The sequence below is a fragment of the Canis lupus genome, chromosome 3 (assembly GCF_011100685.1).
Source record: "Canis lupus familiaris isolate Mischka breed German Shepherd chromosome 3, alternate assembly UU_Cfam_GSD_1.0, whole genome shotgun sequence".
In the NCBI taxonomy this organism is placed as follows: domain Eukaryota; kingdom Metazoa; phylum Chordata; class Mammalia; order Carnivora; family Canidae; genus Canis; species Canis lupus.
Window position 1 is genome coordinate 16266678 of NC_049224.1, and position 20997 is coordinate 16287674.

General features: G+C 35.3%; 1 long non-coding RNA gene across 4 annotated transcripts in view; it reads left to right on the plus strand.

The window, feature by feature from the left end:
• LOC102151391 overlaps nucleotides 1–20997 on the plus strand; it is a 298291-nt gene that overhangs the window by 135890 nt on the left and 141404 nt on the right. The window contains exon 1 of one of the 4 annotated variants that reach the window (XR_005356692.1): nucleotides 7294–7451. The exons of the other annotated variants lie outside the window; for them this stretch is intronic. This is a non-coding gene — a long non-coding RNA (uncharacterized LOC102151391). Of the gene's footprint in view, nucleotides 1–7293; nucleotides 7452–20997 lie in introns of those variants that run through there. 4 annotated transcript variants of the gene reach the window in all.

Sequence of the window (20997 nt, forward strand, 5' to 3'; positions counted from 1 at the left end):
GCTATCTTTTTTGGTAATCTAAGTAGCTAGGGAAGGGAATAATCTTTTAACTTAGGCTTAACCCTCTAGAGTGTGTGGATGTCAATAGATTTGTTTTCCAGGATGTAAGCTGGCATAATGGTACTCACACCTATAGAAAACAAAATGTTTTAATGTAGTTACTGGGAGTAGAACACTCAGGGCACATTAACTAGGTATTTATTTTAGATACGTGTTCTTTCAGTGTTCACATTTTGAGTTCACTAATTGGATATATGGCATTGGGAGGTCAGAAGCCAGAATCATGGATTACTAATTGCAGATTACTATTTCTTCCTGCTCTGAAATTCTGTAGGTGAAACTAACAGCCTGGATTACAACAACCATTAGACTACATACAACACTAGAGAAGCAAAGCCCATGGCATCAGGAAAGGAAGAATATAGAGCAGTCTAGAAAGAGAAGGCCTGGGAACAGAAGCATGTGAACCTGGAAACTATGATACATAAATGTAGATATACGTGTATAGAATGAGGAACCATTTCAACATTCAGGAGACTGTTATGAGCACCTACTCTACTGGGAATATACTAGATGTTTAGAGTAAAAAAATGGATAAGACACTCTTTGCCCTCAAACAGCTCAAATTCTGGTGAGAGGACCACAAGAAAATGAAGGAAATATGACCTGACGGAGATGGCAATAAAAATGGTAATAACAGCAAACATGTTTTGAGTGCTTAAAATGGCCCAGTCTCTGTTTCAAGCCTATTAGCACTCATTTTCATTTATCCAACAGCTGAATAAGTTAAGGACAATGATTATTTCCATGTTGCATTTAAGAGACTGAGACTGGAAGAGATTAAATAATGAAACCAAGGTCACAAATCTAGGAAGTGGTGCTGCTACTAGGAATAAAAAGAGAAGGCTAGGTTTGAGAGGAAGACCTGTCAATCTATCTGTTTGCCTATTTATGTCTATATATCTCAGGACACGATTAGATGTATATGTATCTATATGCATATGCCATTGTATCCATCCTTACCATGCTTTATGTGTTCCCGCTTTTCCAATTTTCTGTGTTCCATTACCACATCTGGGCCATACTTAATGCATTTCCTCATTCTTTATGTCTGTCCACCTGTCAAGACCAGATCAGATTCTCCTTCGTTCATGAGTCCTTCTCTAAAGATTTTTTTTTTCTTCTCTAAAGATTTTTGATGGAAACGATCTCTTCCCACTCCAAAAAGTCATTAGCTTTATTATTGTTCATTTACTCACTAATACTGTTTTATAGAGTATGTTATAGCTAGTTGCTTTGCTTGAATGTAGCAATTTGAAAAGTATGTCCCTTCGGTGTTGCATGTACAAAGCACTAAGGTATTTCTTGATGCATTGGTGCATAGATTGATTGGAGCAAGCAAACCCCTGTCACTTATATATTGTTGCTCTTGTACCAAAGTCTCATGTGCCATTCCTTCTCGTGGTTCCACTGATACTTCAGTTCTAATCAGCGATGTTCAAACGAAGTCTATTCTTGTATGTTCTTTACTGGTAGAAGTGCTTTCCAGGGTTATGCCCTGCTGGGTCCTTTACTGGGTCACTTCTTGGTTTTACTTTGACAAGCTTGTGTCACAGTTTTCTATTCTTTCTAGTCTGGTGAACAGTCTCTTACAAGGAGAGCCTGGAAAGGAATCAGCCAGCCAGCCAGCAAGCCAGCCAGCCAGCCAGGATGTTTTCCTTACAACAACATTTTATGCTCTTTTACAAAGCTGCTAAAATGGGAATCATTCTTTTGCAATTCTCTCATCAGATTGCAGTTTCAATGCCTGGGGTTTTGGCCATATTCAAATGCAGAGATTCTTAAAGTAGATGAGATCTCTCTCTTCTCTGGAGTCCCCACAAAGCTTAGCCTGTGGGATGGTCCTTTTAACCAGAAGACTAGGAAGAACTGAAATCTCATTGCAATCTTTTCAGCTTCCTTTGAATTCTTTCCCAGAACAGTTACCCCTAGTAGGCTAAGCTCTAAGAGCTTGGTAAAAATACCCCAATTGTTCTCCATTCCACTCTTTCTATTTTCTGTGCTGACAGAATCAGATGACTCCACAAAGACATCATGTTGGCTACAATTACTCCCCCTCCCCACCCCACTACCTCCAATCCTTGTCTTTTCTAAGCTGTTTCAAATCTTTGAGGAGTGAGTCCTAGGGGAAACCAAAGTTCAGAATTCTTAATCTAGTGAACTTGAGTTAAAAAAAAAAAAAGAATTATAATTATGTTATTCTTGGTTGGAACTGGCTAAACATGAAATTCTTTGTCTAGGAGTACCCACATTATGGATATACTGGACTGTAATAGAATCTCATGGTCTGTTGAATTAAAGCCAACCTGCTAGGTGTGCCAACTGTGAAGGAGTTTTATGATGAGAATGTCATGGTCTAGTTTATCAAGAAAGATGTGGCACAAATCTCTGGTTCACGGTCCATCTATAAGGTCCATCTTTAAGAAGTTTGAGAAACTCTTTGTTAACCTTTTGTGCTAAGTAGTGGATGAACATACTCTATTAAATATTGAAGAAGGGGGGATGGTATGTGTTGCTGGTTCTACAAAATATAAGAATCTCTGTGGATTATCCCAATTTACCCTCCTCCAGTGAATAAATTATGCTTGCTAATTGTTGAGGGGAAAATTTCCTTTAAGTCCTCTTCAGAGACTCTCTCGAAAGACTCTGTTTGACCTAACTGGTAGTCTGATAGTGCTCAGGTTAATGCTAGAAAAACTAGATACATTCTTAAAGGTGGAAAAAATGGATCACACATTCTCTCACTCCCCTCACTTCCAGCACCCTCACTGTCTTCTTTGTCAATACCAGGTTGTACCACAAAGAGTTGTATAGTGAAAATAAAATGGAATGACTGAAAAGTTAGCAGAAATGTGTATTAAGCTTATCCACTATAGGCCATGTACTGTGTAAGGAGCCAGAGAAAGAAAGAGAGGCGAAGGATGCCTGGGTGGCTCAGCAGTTGAGTGTCTACCTTTGGCTCAGGGTGTGATCCCCGGGTCTGGAATTGAGTCCCACATTGGGCTACTTGCAGGGAGCCTGCTTCTCCCTCTGCCTATGCCTCTGCCTCTCTCTTTCTCTCTCTCTCTCTCTCTCTCTGTGTCTCTCATGAATAAATAAATAAAATCTTAAAAAAAAGAAAAATAAGAAACTATCCCTGCCCCAAGTCTAATAAAATGAATAGAAAGAAAAAGAACATGTACATGGAAGGGTAAATATGAAGAGTAAGGAAATGAATAAATCAGAAATCATACTGGGAAGCAACTATGTAGAAGGAAAGGAAGTTTTCACAAAATACTCTAAAAATGTACTAAAAAAAGATTTTATAAATGCTTATGACAGTTTATAATGAGGGAGATTGTATTTTTTGCCCTGTAAAAAAGAAGCTTGCCATTCTCATCCATTAGAGTAGGACATGTGTTGTTTGTTATCTTTTGTTTCTGTTTTTATGAGATAATGAATTGTACTCATTCCCTTGTGATTTGGAGCATAAGGTTTCATATATGTGGGATGGAGCAGAAATATTAACTGTTCTAAACAGAGATTATCCTAGTGATGTTGGTCTTATTAGCTCAAAATAATAAATGTCAACTCCAAAAACAAGGAAATGAAGCTAAGCAAAATTCCACTAATGTTTATGTGGACCATAAACATTAAACATTTGGAAGCTCAAATCAACATTTTCCTATTTTTATTAAATACCCCATTGTGAGTCCTTGTCAAGGTAAATATCTATATGTAAGTTATAAGAGGCAGAAATAAGACAAATTTTTACATTTTCAAAATTTGGAAAAGGATGATATGATAAAGAAATGTTTTCTAAAGCATTCAAAGCAAAGGCCTTTCAACTACCACTCAACAGAGAAATAGCTTCTAATAAATCAGTTACAAATACACTGGCATATTTAAAATTGGGTGGTAAATCTTATTAATTACCTTACCAATCACTGCTCAAACCCAAACCTTTTGAAGGTTTTCTCAAAATATTTAACAAAGCATGCACATATTTGAGATTCTGGGTAATGATAGTGTATATAGTACAGTATTGATGATGCTCAACCATTTTCAATAATACAATCATTCCTTCCTGTATTCATTCACACATTTGGTATGTTGCTGTACTTGGGAACAGATAGAGGACCATGACATGGTTCCAGATCTCAAGAAATCACAACCTTTTGGAGGAGATGTCATCATTTCAGTTTCAGAAGTGCTCGTCCCCTTTCATGGCATACATACAAAATGTAGTGTGATGAATAAGGTTTTTTTGGTTAGAAACCCTGGCTCTGAAGCCTTCTTCTTCCAGTTAATAGTTATATTCTAAGCAAGGCAGCTTCTCAATGGTAAAATGAGGTAGGAACTCCTTCACTGAGTTGGGAGAATTATATGAAACAGTGCATGTGAATCATTTGGCACAAGACCTGGCACATTCAAATTGATTTAAAAAAAATGAGCTACTGTTATCATCATATTACTTGAATCTGGACCAGAATTATTATTTATTTTTGCTCAGAAAAATAGCAAACAGCTTATTCAGGGATATACAGATCAGAGGTAGAAACGCTCGGACTCAAACTCAGGTTTCAATGCTGGGTGATTTATATGCTCAGTTTTTTGTTTTTTTCTTTCTACTACATTAGATCTCTTCAGAAAGAGCTTCATTTCCATGAGTTCCTTGAAAGGATACTGCTTCTAATTAATATGGAAAAATCATCCATGCCATTGTTTCTGAATCTCTTTTTTCTCTGGACTATTTTACCAAATCTTCTGTAAGAGTTATTCTTTTTACTCTTTTACAGAAATATTCATAATATTATAGAATCATAGATGTTACTAAATGATGAATAATAATTATAGGAGAAGTTATTTTCACTTTTTCCCAACTAAATATCACCACATTATGGATCTGGCAAGTTTAAGCCCTTGATTAACTCTTATTTTGTAGCTACTAAACACAATCTTTAAAAAAAATTCTTAAGGAAAAGATGTCAAGCATGTATGAAAGCTTTGTCAGTTCTGTTTTCAAGCTAGAGTTGTTTTTTTTTTTTTTTTTTTTTTTTTTTCTAACTGCTAAGTTATACACCCCATTGGAATCCATTACCGTGGCAGGTTTTTCTAGGCAAATAGCACACCAGAGGAAAGTTTGGCTGTGGGTTTTCTTCTTTCTGATTTAGTTTATTCTTTGGTTGCTAATTTGCATTTTTCTCTGAAATGGATTAGAATTATAATACATATGCAAAAGCATAAAGCAAAGAAAGACAACCCCTGGCCCCTAACTAACAGTATGAACTTCGGGAGAATTACATGACTAATTTCTAACTCAGTTTAAACATCTGTAAAAGAGGGTCATAATTTCTAATTTCAAGTTTTGTTTTGAGGATAGAATGTAATGATGTGCTGAAGCTGGCCGATTGTTAATTATTCAGGAATTTTGAGAGCTGGGTATTAAAATCTTGGTAGTTTAAAATCAGCCATGGGGTTAGTATTTATACCATGGAAATTGGCAAATGCTATAAATTGGAATTTTCCTTTTCCTTCCTGGCAAGCAAGTTGGCCAGCACCTCACTGGATAATCCTTGTACACCAGTTAGTAAAGTTCCAGACCCATATTAAGAATTCAGTATTCTTAGTTCTTAGGCATATGATTTGGATGTTAATTCAGAAATCTGCATAGGAGTGTTTTTCTTAGTTACCTCTCCAAAGGCTTGTACCAATTTATACTTTTATGCTAATAATAAAGATGTCAAGATGCTTGTGTTAAGAAGCTTACCTTTTAGGACCTGCACAAAAGAATCAATTAAAGAGGAATAAAGAGGAATATGCATGGCTTCATGAGAGAAAACTCCTTAGTTGATAGCCAAGATGGCTTAATGAAATGGAGATGCAGAAATACTGCTGATTGCAGGTCATTGTAAGCTTCTTGGTGTATCTTTGGTGGTGGTACACAGAATAGTTCATGAATTAATATGAACTAGCATATATTCTCATTTATTTATAAATATTTTCTAAGCATAGCATGTTACCTCATCTCTCTGTTCATATGTTGGCTTTTATTACTTTTGTTTCTTCTATGCAATGAATTTTGCTTACCTGGAAGTGAAGTGCTTGAAAATCATATACAAGTTCAAAATGTGTTTTTAATGATAAGGTCCATGGCTTGGTTCTGAAAAGAGCATTTGTATATCAAATACCCTTATATAAGGCTCTGCCTCCTACTTGATAGGGACACAGGAAAAGCAGGATTCCAGAGGGGAACAGTTTCCTAAACCTCACTTGCACAAGTGATCCCAAGTAGCTATTGAATTCACATTTCAGAGAATGAACTCAGAAATGGGCCACATTTTTTAGTATGACTGTTTCTACTAGGAGGGGTAAAGGTGTCTGCTACCACTAGCTAGAGAACTCCCCATTTAGATATAAAGTAGGGAAAAGAATATGAAGAATAAATAGGAATTGTCAGAGAATGTTGAAAGAATACATTCACAGAGTGAATATTGATTGAGAGAAAAAAATTTTGACCTAAGCTACTTTTGATGATGTATTCAGGAAAATTATTGCCCAGATCCAGTTATATTCCTCTTATTTTCCTAACATCCTATTGGTGTACATAATTTTGTCTTTTAATAAATACCTAAATGTATAAGTTAAGTGAGTTTATAATATCTAGCTGCATAGTCTCACAGTAATTTTGATTATAAATATTTTATAACTCAGCATAAAATTTCAAGGAATGGAGAAATGGATAAAGCATAGATAATCATATCTTTCTGAAACAACCACAGTTAATATTTGGGTAACATGCTTTTAGACATTTTAAAAACAATATGCAAACACATATATATATGTCCATATGAACATAAATATGCATATATATGATTTTCCATTTACCTATTTATATTAAATGTGGAGCCATTGTATTCTAACAATTTGCTTTCTCATTTAATATATCAAGGTTATTGTTCCATATCAGCACACATAGCCCTATCTCATTATTTTTAATAGTATTTACATTAATCTCTTCTCTTCCATGGGGATATGTTGTACAACCCCAGTGGATGCCTGAAACCACAGATAGTACTGAACCTTGTATATACTCTTTCTTAGATGAACATATCTATGATGAAATATAATTTATACATTAAGCACAGTAGGAGATTGGAAACAATAATAATATGATAGAACAATTATAATGATACACTATAAAGAACGTTATGTGAATGTGGTCCCTCTCCCTCTCACTCAAAGTATTGCACTGTACTCACCCTTCTTGTGATAATGTGAGATGATCAAATACATACTTTGTGAGACCAAGTGAGGTCAATGATGTAAGCATTGTGACACAACTACTACTGGGCCACTATTGCCCTTCTGATAATACCTCAGAAGGAGAATCTTCAGATCCTGGACTAAAGGTGACTATGGATGATGGAAACCATAGAAAGTGAAGCTACCGATAAGGGGGGACTGCTGCAGTATTCTGCTGCTGTATATACAGTAATTTATATAGTAATATGTTGATAGAAATTTAAGAGTTTCTAGTTTTTCAACGTTAAAAACAGTGGTTATTCATATGTAAATCTTCCTCTTTAGACTTATATATAATTATAATTTATGAGTGTTTCTGTTGAATAAATACCCAGAAGTGTATCACTTATTACTGCTTTTGATTTTCACCATGACCTCGCAAGGTTACTATTGTTGTATATATTTTATCATGAGAGAACTAATGAGTAAAAAGGTTAAATAGCCTATCCAAAGTCAGGTAGCTAAAAAGTAGAAGGGGCAGGTTGCGTACACACCTCATATATATGAGTACAGCACTCATGCAGTCTGCTACAGAGCACTCTACAAAGCCGTCTCTTATCATTGCTGTCTCCTAGCATTTCATTTATTCTAGTAATTTACCATTTTTGAAGTTGGAATCCATCTCCCTGTTGATGCCATTTTAACAGTCCTCATCAGCTGGATAGCAGCCTGACACAGACGTCATTCTTGACATGTGTGCACCTAGATTATTACTGGTTCCATGACTGGACGCTTGTAACCCTTCAATAAGCCACTTAAGGACCTTGAAGGAAGGAATATGAGTCTTGGCTGTATCTGAAAACCTTCTGTTGTTGACACCTTTGTTTAATAAATAGAGTGCTAATGACCAAAGTTGGCAAATGGATGTCAAAAACCTGGTAGAAAATCATAGAGACGTTAGTAGAGAATTCTTTAAAGAAATATCACATTCCCAGCAATCTTGATGGAATATGGATAACAGTTGGCAGAAAAACACAAACATTGTTAATGCTGAGTAAAAAGGAATTAAGGAAGGACAGGACCTCAACAGTGAAGAATCTCAGCGAATTGATTTAATTTGTATATTCCGTGTTATATATGCATGCGTGTGACGTATGATAAAAGTTCAAGTCTAACTGTGGAAGAGCTCTTTGAGTAACTAAAAATAAAAGTTATAAATGGCAATAAAATGTTGCACATAGTAAAATTCATTGTTTTTTTTTCTTTATGTAACATAAAGGTGCCCTTTATAATTAACGGCTTTTTAGATCCCATGAAATATATTGGTACCTACCTTATAGAATTGTTGTAAGAATGACTGTAAGTGCTTAGGCCAGTACCTAACATGTGATGGGCATTTTGTAAATGATAGTTATTAAATATATTTAATAGAAATTATAAATTTTCCTCCAAAAAGAGTGAATCAATTTCCAATACCATTTTAACAATTTAATTACAGTAATTTATAACCTAAAACATAATTTGATGTAATTCTTCATCAAAGAAAACAAAGCTATTATCTCAAAGCTATCATATGTGACCATGTATCCTCTATACAGATGAAAGGAATAGTTAAATTTGCTGAAAGTCTAAACCCACCCCCCCCAAACACCTTCCTAAAGTAGTCTCATAATCACTTAATTCTACCTTTTATTTTTTCAAGTAGATTTTTTCTGTTCTTTTTTCTCAAATAGATGTTTAAGATTTCTGGGTTATATATGTGAATAAAGATTGTACCTCCACTAATGATTCTTTGACCATTAGCTAATAACTCTTATTATTTGACAGATACATTATATTTTAAAATTAAAAAGTGTTAAGGAAATTTCTTGGATGATTTTTTTTTTAAGATTTTATTAATTTATTCATGAGAGACACACACACACAGAGAGAGGCAGAGACACAGGCAGAGGGAGAAGCAGGCTCCATGCAGGGAGCCTGATGTGGGACTCGATCCCGGGTCTCCAGGATCAGGCCCTGAGCTGAACGCAGTGCTAAACCACTGAGCCACCCAGGCTGCCTGGATGCTTTTATTTAAAAAAAAAAAAAAAAAGCAGTGAGAACATATTACCTAACTAGATTCAGGAATATTTTGATATATATGAAATCAATCAGCTCTTCTATACAATGCATGTTTTGAGACCTTGGTCCTTTACTGATTCAATTTCCTGATCAGTGCAAACTTGACATTGCACTTTGACTTTAAGACATTGAAATTGTTACTCTTTAGTCAAGTTCTCATTTCAGATGTAGGAGTGTCAGACTGCTCTAGGTAGGAATTAGAGAAAGAAATTTTCTAAATAGAAATAACAGAAAACTTTCTGCTTGGTATCTTCTCATAAGGTGTCTTCCTTTGAGGTGACATTCCTATAATGTTTTCAGAAGATTTTATTTATTTATTTGAGAGAGAGAGAGAGAGAGAGAGAGAGAGCGAGCACATGAGCAGGAGGCAGAGCAGAGGGAGAGAGAGAAACAGACTCTTCACTGAGGAAGGAGCCTGATGAAAGGACTCCATCTACCTTGAAATCATGACCTGAGCCAAAGGAGACAACCAGCTGAGCTACCCAGGAGGCTTCATTTCTATAATTTTTTAGAGCCAGTTCTCCTGAGTTCATGACTTCCTAACTTTCATATTTGAACTCACACATATTAAAAGAAAGATTCTGAATCTCTTAACTTCCTATGGGTATTTTTTGGTTTACAAAGATTAATTTAGAATATAAAATATAGCTGCCATTCTGATATAGAAAAATGGTGGGTTTCTCTTTCCCTTCCCTATGGGGGAATATTTGCTAACCTTTTGGAATCACCTGAAGTTTTGGTCTTCCTATCTCTCTTGGCAGATATTTGTTTAGGCCTTTTGGTGGGCCATCCAACAGGCACTGTCAGTTGTCTCCCAGGAGACCATGTCTACTTGCAGGGCTTACAAACCTTCACCCCATGATCCTTGAAAGAATGAATGGAACATTGTTCATCTCCCATTTATTTGCCATTCTCTCCCTCCAGTGTCTGTAAGACTTAAAGAGCAGAGTCTGCTTAAAGAGCACAGGTGAATTTCTATGGGGGATTCAGAGAAAATCAGAAGGAAATTACCTTTATGTAAGGATAAAGTTTATTTTCTGGATAATTTGACTTTTAAAAGAAATCTCATAAGAGAAAATACCTAAACATTCATACTTTCAAAACAAATGTTAAGGATTTGCGCATGCTGCCCCCTCTAAGAAAATCACAATTCTGATGGTATGGCAAATAAAGAAAAATGTATAAGACACACATCTCTGGTTTTTCACATCTCTAGATATTCACCACTTATTTCAAACATACAGAGAAATTTTATTCCATATTATGTGTTCAAGCCACTTGCTGACAGATGTCTTTCCTTTCAGTCATCTCTTATACCTCTGCTCTCAGAGCTGTTTATAGATATCCTAAGGGATGGCCAAATTAAAGTCCAAGTTAGAGCAAAATTATTGCAATGAAGTTTTTAGTTGTTTCTGGAGTTTCAGGAAGGAGTTTAATTTGTCTTTATGAGGGTACCCAATAATGAGTCATCCTTTGATGCCCACAAGTCCAAGAAATTGCTCTATCTACACAGAGAGCAGCATGGCACTGCTTACCTGAGTAGGGGTGTTGAGGCTGGATAGTTTATGCTAAAAACGTAGCAGACCTCATGCCAGCATATCTAGTACAGTAGTTGTTAAGATAGGCAAGCAAACAATTGTAATTGAAAGTGGAGTCAAGCATTTAGAGGCAGAAACACTAATTAGAACTAATTGACAAGTGTTATAGCACTCACCAGGGTAGCTCTTTACATAGGAAAATGATAGTTATGTAAATACAGTGATTAATTGTATTCACTTAGCCATTACTTTTCTTTTTGGCATGAAGCATGACCAGAACTTGGCCATTGATTACAACTTCAAATTTATGGTAGATTTCTCAATGAACATTTCTGTTTCTCCAGCCAGTTTTGCTTTTGTTATTTGTGTGTGTGTGTGTGTGTGTGTGTCACATTTCTATGTGTGTGTTTTACTACAACATCTCTGTTGGATATACAATTTGTAAGCATCTTCAATTTTGTTGTGGAACTTACTCTAAATCCATTGACATACTGAAAAATCATTCCAGGCTGGTAAACATAAATACAGTTATTTGCTCTACTTTTTTTTAGGATTTAAATATTCTGGTAATAATTTGAAAACAAGTCTTCAAATCTGTCAATCTAGCATCTGCCACAAACACTAATTCTCGTAAGAAAAAGGAGTTGTGCTGAGTGCATTATTTATCTTTAAGTACATTTTGTCATATTAAAAATATTGTGAGAAGACTCCAAATACAGAGGTTTCACAAAAGCAAAACCAAAGAAAGCACATTGGACTACCTCTTATAATGTGAGAAATGGTGAGGGAGAGTCTTATTAAAGCCAGATACCAGGTGGGAGCTGCAGTGGAAGTACAATGGGGTTGAGAAAATTTTGGAGATGTGGGTTCAAGCTATGATTCTATCATGAATTATCTTTGTAACCAAGGGAAGCCACTTGAGCTCTTTTGATCTTAGTTTTCTTGTCTTTAATGAGAGGAATGAAGCAGATGTTCTCCAAGGTTCTCTCTTCCTTTGAAAAATTAGTCCATTTTAAATTATTTATTTTGAAACATTTCCAATGTAAGTTCAGTAGAGTGGAGCTTAGCCCATTTTCACAGACAGTGGTAAAGATCCTCTGATGATGTTAGTGGTGGCTCAGACTTGGGATTGAGTCTGGTTTATGACCCTTGTGGACTTTACCCATTTCCTTGGGGAATGGGGTGGGAATTGGAGAGAGGTAAAGGGATAGTATATCCTTGGATTGACATACTCAGGATAATTGAAACAGTTATTCTGTTTCAATTACATAGATATTATAAACCATCTTCTGATTAAAAAACTTATTATTTTTTTTTTTAAGTTTTAGGGCAAGGAAAAGGACAAAGTTGAGAAAGTTGGCAATCTACTTCTATACATGATCATATCTCTAAATAGCTATTTCTTAAGAATGTGTTTGTCTGATTTTTGCAACAAGTCATCACAACCTCTTCTACAACATAATCTCAGGGTAATTTAATGTAAAAAAAAAAGAATTTTATTATTATATCAGTTTCCTAGTGCTGCCATAATGAATTGTTATAAGCCGGGTAGCTTGAAAAGCAGAAATTTATTCTCTCACAGTTTCAGGCTAGAAGTCTGATATCAAATGATGAACAGGACCCTGTTCCCTCTGAAACCTTGGGGAAAGAATCTGGTCCCTGTGTCTTTCAGTTTATGGTAGTAGCTGGCAATCCTTGGTGTTTCCTGGAAGCAGCATTCCAATCTTTGTCTCTGTTGTCCCATTGTGTTATCCCTGTATGTCTGTGTCTCTGTCCAAATCTCTCTCATAAGTATACCAGTCATTGGATTTAGGGACCACCTTAATACAGTGTGACTTCATTGTAACTGATTACATCTGCAAACACTCCATTTCCATATAAGACCACATTCTTCTGAGTTTTTAGGTAGACATGAATTTGGGGGAGACACTATTCAACTCAGGAAAATTGTCATCTAGAGGAAAATTCCAACCCAACAAGTATCTGATGACAAATAAAAAAATATATTTTGAAGAGTTATTTACTGGTTTTAGAGAGAGAGCGAGCGAGCATGGGCAGAGAGAAGGGCAGAGGGAGACAGAGAGAGAGAGAGAGAGAGAGGCTTCTTGCTGAGCATGGAGCCTAATGCAGGGCTCCATGTCACAACCCTGAGAACATGACCTGAGCCAAAATCAAGAGTCCCATGCTTAACCGACTGAGCTACCCAGGTTGCCCACAAATAAAAATGTTTTCATTTAAAAATCAAAAGTACACAAAAATCTGACACTCTTAAGAATTTTAGATGTAGATGTTAGAAATGATTCTCAAATATATGGCTTAAATGTGAAAATTAATAATTTTACCAATAAATTTTAAATGTATGAAATTTGTGTGATGAGTCACAAAATTGAGTGTATGCCAAGCATGTTCGGTTAAACAGCTTTGATGTACCATAATTGTAGTTGAATGTGTAAAAGAAGAACAAAAAAGAATGTAAGGTAATGTGTATTTATTTAATCCCTAAATTACTTCTTTTATGGCTTTTTCCTTTTCTTTTAAAGCATTTTCTTCCCAATAATTCCATCGCATATAATCTTACATATCTATTATTCTGTTTTCTTGATTTTTATCTTTTTTCTAGCATATTGATGTTTATAATTCTATTTTTAGCTTTTATATGAAAGTAAAAACTGATTTAAAGGTGATTTATTAAACCTGACTATCACCAGTGGAACTTGATCTAATTTAGCTATGATAATTTTTTTAAAGGAAGGGACTGTGATTCATTTATTGACAAGTTAAAAAAACCCTTCTATTATCACCTTTTCTCTGAATCCTTCACTTCTCTAATGAATTTATAGTGAGATTTTAATTAAAATGTTGATAATAAAAGTATAAAGCATGTGTTTTAAATTTACACCTGTAAATAATTCAGCAAGCTTAAAACATTTATACGTACACGACACTGGAGAGAAAGATGAGGTCTGATGGTAGAGGGGCATGATATGTTCAATGAAATAGTGAGCAGTAAAATGACCTGATCAAATTTGTGTATATATATATATACACAAATAAGTCATAATATATATATATTATATAAGTCATTATATATATATAATATATATTATATATATAATATATAAGTCATATATATGACTTATTTTTTTAAAATATTTTTAAAAAATATATATATTTTTTAAAAAGTCATATATATGTATAAAGTCATATATATAGTTTTTTAAGTCATATATATGACTTATTATTTAAAAAATATTTAAAAAAATATTTTTTAAATAATATATATTATATAAGTCATTATATATATAATATATATTATATATAATATATAATAAGTCATATATATATATGACTTATTTTTTTTTAAAAAGGAAAGGAAGTGAACAGTATAATGCAGGAATCTACATAGCCAGGACTGAGAGTGTTTAAACAAGATAGTACCAGTAATAACTGAATGAAAAGGGATAGATTTAAAAGTATCAAATGTAGAATCGGCGTATAGGTTGGACAAAGAAAAGGAAGAATTTGAGGATGATATATAGGTTTCTGTATTAGTCAGTTTGGTAGTGGGTGATGACTTTAACATCACAGGGAATATAATAAGAGATGGATAAATAGGATTTTGGAAAAGAATATTTGACTTTGTGTTTGTAAGTTCAGATGCTTATGGAGCACCAAAGAGTAGACATCCAAAGTGAATATTTGAAGCACAGGAAAAATATCTTAAATCAAGAGAATTTTAAATTTGATTTCTCTTTTTTTTCCAAAAGAAAATTTTCAATGGTTTATGAATAACAAGATAAAATAAATTGAAAATAATTAACACAAATGTAACAAAAAATAATAAAGGTGGGAAAATCAAAGGTGAGATAAGTAAAAAAAAATCTCATAAGTGAGATTAGTCAAAAAACTGTCTATACAGCTGCTTGATGTGGGGTAGAAATATTTATCCAAGCCTGCTAGCAGCAATCATGAAGGAACACCATCAATATTAACAGGGCATGGAGTTTTGTTAATTATTGAATCCCTTGAACCTAGAAGAATGTCTGACACATAGTAGTGGTTCAATAAGTATTTGCTGAATAAGTGCAAAAAGTTATTTGAAGATTTTAAAATGATTTTTAATGATAATAGTTATTTGCTCTAGGAAAAATTACTCAGATGTTTGAGATAGATTATATTCTTTTTTCCGAGGACACTGATATTTGGCTAACAGTTTGATAATAACAATATTAACAATTGATAATTCAGTTACCAAAATGTATTAGTATCATTTGCACTTTGGAGAGGGGAGGTGAATCTAGGTTTTCTTGAAATAGTTTTATACACTTGACATTTCCTTGAAATAGTTTTACACACTTAATAGTGGCCTGTTCCTCGATGTTCCAGAACAAGTGCTCATGAAACTCTACTTTATGAATGACTGTGTTCATAACTGTCAAAGAAGGGTTCTTGGGCAGCCCGGGTGGCTCAGCGGTTTAGCGCCGCCTTCAGCCCAGGGTGTGATCCTGGAGTCCTGGGATCGAGTCCCACGTCAGGCTCCCTACGTGGAGCCTGCTTCTCCCTCTGCCTGTGTCTCTGCCTCTTTCTGTGTGTCTTTTATGAATAAATAAATACAATCTTAAAATTTTTTTTAGATGTATTGCTGTATCTTATTACTCTACTTTCTTTGAGTCTTACTACCCAATGGTAGTTTAATTTTTTGTATTGCCGGGAATAGTAAATAATCTCTAGAACAAGAAGGTCTTTGTTCAGATTTTACTGCCTATTTAGATTTTCATTTGAGAACACATCAAGAAAACTGGTCTTTTGAGGTGAAATATAATTTTGTAAATTTTGTTAGTAAACCAAATGAAGGCTTCAGAATCCAGACCATAAAGTATTTTCTGTAGTATAGAAATTATGTTCTTTCTGGCTGGGACTCCTCACCATGAGGCTGATAACCTTGGAGTAAAAAGAATTTATGATAGAACTGAAATCTGCCCCTTATGATCTCCAGAGATTATGAGCAAGACAGAGTAAAGACACAGAGAGAAAAAAAAAGTGGCAATAAATCAACATTCTTATTCTTAGGTACTGTATGTCCTTACCACTTCTATCTTACTTACTTCTGCGTTCCATGAGAAGGAGGAGTTTTACTTAGGACGCAGGAACTAGTAGTGTACTTTTACTGGCATATTAGCGGTGTGCCTTTACAAGCATGTCGCTACCTTTCAGGAGAATCCTCAAACCTGGAAACTTCCAATATGGCACTGAGGGGGCAGGAAAGGGCAAGCTTTGTTAGCTTGGGACAAGTTGCCCCTTCCACATGGCATGAACATAGCACTCAGTGACCCATATTTGTTCCAATAAGGATAAATGGATGTCAATACGACTGGTGAACCATCAGATCTTGTTGAAGAGTAAAGAGGTCATCTTGTCTGGGTAATTTTGGTATCGCAGTACCAGTGTATCACAATGAGAGAACCTGATGGCTGTGGTAGCTTCTCAGGTATCACCAGTCCAGGGAGCAGCTAGTTTAGCCACTCTGCAGCCTGGAACTTGTTAGAATCCTAAGAGAACCAGGCACATTGAAAACCCTTTTTAGGGCAGCCTGGGTGGCCCAGCGGTTTAGCGCCACCTTTCAGCCCAGGGGTGATCCTAGAGGCCCCGGGCTCGAGTCCCACGTCGTGCTCCCTGCATGGAGCCTGCTTCTCCCTCTGCCTGTGTCTCTGCCTCTCTCTCTCTCTCTGTGCTCTCATGAATAAATAAATAAAATCTTAAAAAGAAAGAAAAACCCTTTTCATTCCCCCGCCCAGCACAAGGCTATATGCCAACATTGCCCTCTGCACCAAGATGTGTTCTCAGATAGGAGCAAGGGTAGGCAGTAGAACTTCATAAGACTGAACATTTTCTTGGGTTGCCTAGCCAGAACATAGTTACCTGTGAGGGTTGTTATAATTACTAGGTGGAACTAAACTTACTGAGTTGAACTAAATTATAGTCGCTTCAGCTAGAAGTAGCTCTATTTTTATTATCCGGAAGGATGAAGAATTTTTAAAGAGATTGGGTCACTAATAGAAAAATAAAGGCATTTTCTTTCCATATAGGGATGTGAATAAACTGAGACTCTTTTTAAAATTATATTTTATCTTTGTTCAGATAATTTGGAAATGGGACCAATCTAGGAGACTTTTTATTAAAATTATACAAACCAGTGTTGCATACTAGAGAAAGGCCTTTTGGATCATGGAGTAATTAGTGTGGTTAATACTATTTAAAAAATTCTAACCCATTCATAGTTCCGGAAGGTCTACAGTGAGGGTGGATGTGACTTCTTTGAAAATAATTCCTTGAGAGGAAAGCAAGAAAGGCCTGGTTTGTGAGTATAAATAAGTTTAAAAAATTACAGTTATCTCACTTTAGAAAAGTAGTCAGGCTCGGGGTGCCTAGCTTTTGTCAGGGACACAGAAAGCTCCATCTTTATTTTGATGGACGAAAGGAGAGATTAGTTTGAACAGCTGATTTTTATTCCAGTCATTCCACAAACTGTCAGGGTTTGTTTGGGATTTCTTCCTAGTAGGCTGTTTATCACTCTGACTTTCTTTGTTCTTCCTGGCTTTGATCTCAGTGGACCAGATTTTTGTCCTAAGTAACTCTAGGGGAATTCCAGGACAAGAGCAACATTCTGATTTGATGTTTGGAAGCATTGGTTTTGCTTTCTCCATCATTTGTCTTTGCTACTCTGTGTGCTTCTTTCATTTTCTTCTTTTACTTTGGTTCATTTTAAGAGTGCAACATATCAGAGAAACAAGAAGAAGATGGGTCTTCTACAGAGTTTCTCTTTCAGATTGATTTTTCAAAGAGCTGCAGAATAGCAGTAAATGCCTTGCCCTGGTTCTGCCACATGGGAGTCAGTCCAAAGACAAGTGTTTATTTTCTTGGTGAAAAATAATATCTCAGCCTGTTTGTGTGGAGTGGTTACAAGCATTGAATTGCATTAGCTGATTATTGTGAGGCCTAACCCTTTGTAGATATTTTTTGTTTGATTGTTTAAAATGTTTTAAAATCATAACCAATTTTTGGTTCCTGGTATTTTTTTAGAATACTCATAGATTTTTGGTTGTTTTAGACATGTATATGTATGATTTCTGCATATATATATTTTTTCCCCAAGTGTTATTCCCTTTTGCAGATTCTTTTCCCTTGATAGAAGTGTGCTTTATACTTATATACTAAGGGATTCTGTGAATCTGAATAGATCTAAAACAACTTGGAATCAGTATTGCTTAGAGGGTCTACAAAAATGATTTATAAGACTATAACACACATGCATATATATTTAAGGTCAAATAAAAATTGGATATATATCAAATTTAAGATGGTTTGAGAGGGGCTAAATTGACACTTTGGCTGGAATTGTAATAGTCCAGTGCAGTGCAATGATCAGAATCACAGAAAATGTCTCTCTATATATGATTATTAACAAAGATAACATGAAATCAGAAACTGACTTTTACTTAGTAAATAGAATATATTTAGCATGCAGAAACCTTTGAAACTTGGAGAACAGTAGAAAAAAGGGATAGGGGCAGCCCGGGTGGTTTAGTGCCAACTTCGGCCCAGGGCGTGATCCTGGAGACCTGGGATCAAGTCCCATGTCAGGCTCCCTGCATGGAGCCTGCATCTCCCTCTGCCTGTGTCTCTGCCTCTCTCTCTCTTTCTCTCTCTCTCTGTCTCTCATGAATAAATAAATAAAATCTTAAAGAAAAAAAAAAGGGATAAGGGAGATCTTGTAATTGAAGAGGTGGAAAACATAGGTGAGGTGACAGGTGCCATCTGCTCTGGGAAGCCTTTCTACAACGCTCTGTGCATTTAAGCGACATGATTCTTTGGTTGAAGGCAATGACACTACTTTGATAATATCATTCCTTGGCTACAAAAGAGTTAAATATATATATTTTTAAATCTGGCCTAAAAATGGCCCATACCTAGCACTGAAGCTGCAGAACAAATTTATGCTAACAAAGAGCCTGAAGAAGATGATGTGACTAACATATCCCTAACAAACTATGCCTGTTACTTGCTATACTATATAAAAATATTTATATAGAGAATTAGTCACCTCTTGTATAAATCTCTAAAACATGTGAATCTGCTTGTCATTATATACTTAAACCTTCATTCTTTATGTGTTACTAGCTCTTTGCATCATTTCTTTCTCTTATGGCCCACTTTAAAATAAGGACCCTTTCACTAGCTCAAATAATTGGAGAATCACCAGTTGGAGGCATTTTCCATAGAGATTAGAACAAAAGGCAATAATGGGAATAAATCTCTGGAAGTTGGACTTCTTATACCAAGAGTATACTCCCTTCTCACTTATAACAGAAATATCCATCATTTAGGTCTTTGTCCTTTAAGAAATTACCAATTCTTTCCATGTAGTAGTTTGTCCTCAGAAAATACTTTTAATGCAATCTTTGAAATCTATTATATCCTTGCTGAATTTTCAAATCAGATTTTAGTAGTCAGTCAACTAAAATGTCAGTGAAAATCTGTAATTTATTATCTTTGTCTCAGCTTACAAGTTAACACAACACAACATAACATATTGATGGCAAAATGTAAAGCTTCACATAAACAAAAACAAAAGGCAAACAGATGGAAGCTCAACACATAGGAGAATAGCTATGGGGTAGAGAAAATGTATTTATTTCTTATTTTCATTTAGCCGTCTACATTATGAACTTGTTGGCAATTATATATATTTTGGGCCAAAGTTTTGAATGAGAAATTAAACTATTCAAACTAATTTTCATAAATTATGAAAATGCCATAGACTGTTCACAAAGTAAAATTTATTAATTCAGTTTCATACTATTAGAGAAGGCATGCTGATAGTGCCCAAATTCCTCAGGGCATTCAACAAAGGCATGCACCAGAAGAGTCTAGGAGAGTGGCCTAGTTCTGAGAAGACTAGAGCATCTGGGGAGAGCCCTGGCTAATCCCAGGGTTTTTATTTTTAAATTTACCCCAGTACATAACTAAACCACGTGAAGAAACGATAGAAGTTGACATTGAACTTCAAAATTTTACTAAGCCCAGAACTAAACCTAAAATATGCTTCTTTTACTATATCACAAGTGAATATCAATTTAAAATGGAGCCACTAAGAAAATGAAGGTGCCTCCAGATATTCCTGAATTCCAAACCTAAGTGAATTTAGAACCATGACCTTTAGACATGAAGCTAAGATAGAATTTAAAACACTTCCCTAAAAACAGCCTGTTCCTCAGCCTTGAGATTTAGTTAGTATACATTTCTGACAATCATGCACATGAAAGAGGCTTTGAAAGAGCACTTTCCAGAAAACCAGTGCATTAATCTGGAGACTTTGAGGTGCCTGTCCATGATTTGTGCTTTAACCAATCCTCTTCTTCCCCCTAAATATACTTTTCTTTTTTTCCTTTGTATTACACATGTGCTGATTTCTCTTTTACCAAACTCTGAGCCCTTTGAACCAGGAAAATGGTCTACAATGTCAGCTTTGTTTCTCTCTGTCCTCTCTTTTGAGAATCTAGATCCTGGAATCTTTGTATGCATAAACTACTTCACACATCCTTGTATGTAAAGGATACTAGTAAATAAGACTACTGAGATCTAAATACTTTCTGCAATGTATAATTTTGTCTAACATTTTTTCAGGGAATAGCTTTGCAAGTTGAGTGAACCAGTTTATAGCAACTCATGTTGTACCATAATTTTACAAACTCTATGAAAAATATCAGGGGCACCTGGGTGGCTCAGTGGTTGAGCATCTGCCTCTGACTCAGGGCATGATCCTGGGGTCCAGGATCGAGTCCTGCATCAGGCTCCCGATGGAGAACCTGCTTCTCCATCTGCCTATGTCTCTGCCTCTCTCTCTGTGTCTCTCATGAATAAATAAATAAAATCTTAAAAAAAAGAAAAAGGAAAAATATCAGCTCACTCTGTAGTACCATATATTAAATATATGTAGAATATAATCAAGTTTGTAAACTATAACTTATTGAACTAACAGTTATCATTCATTCAC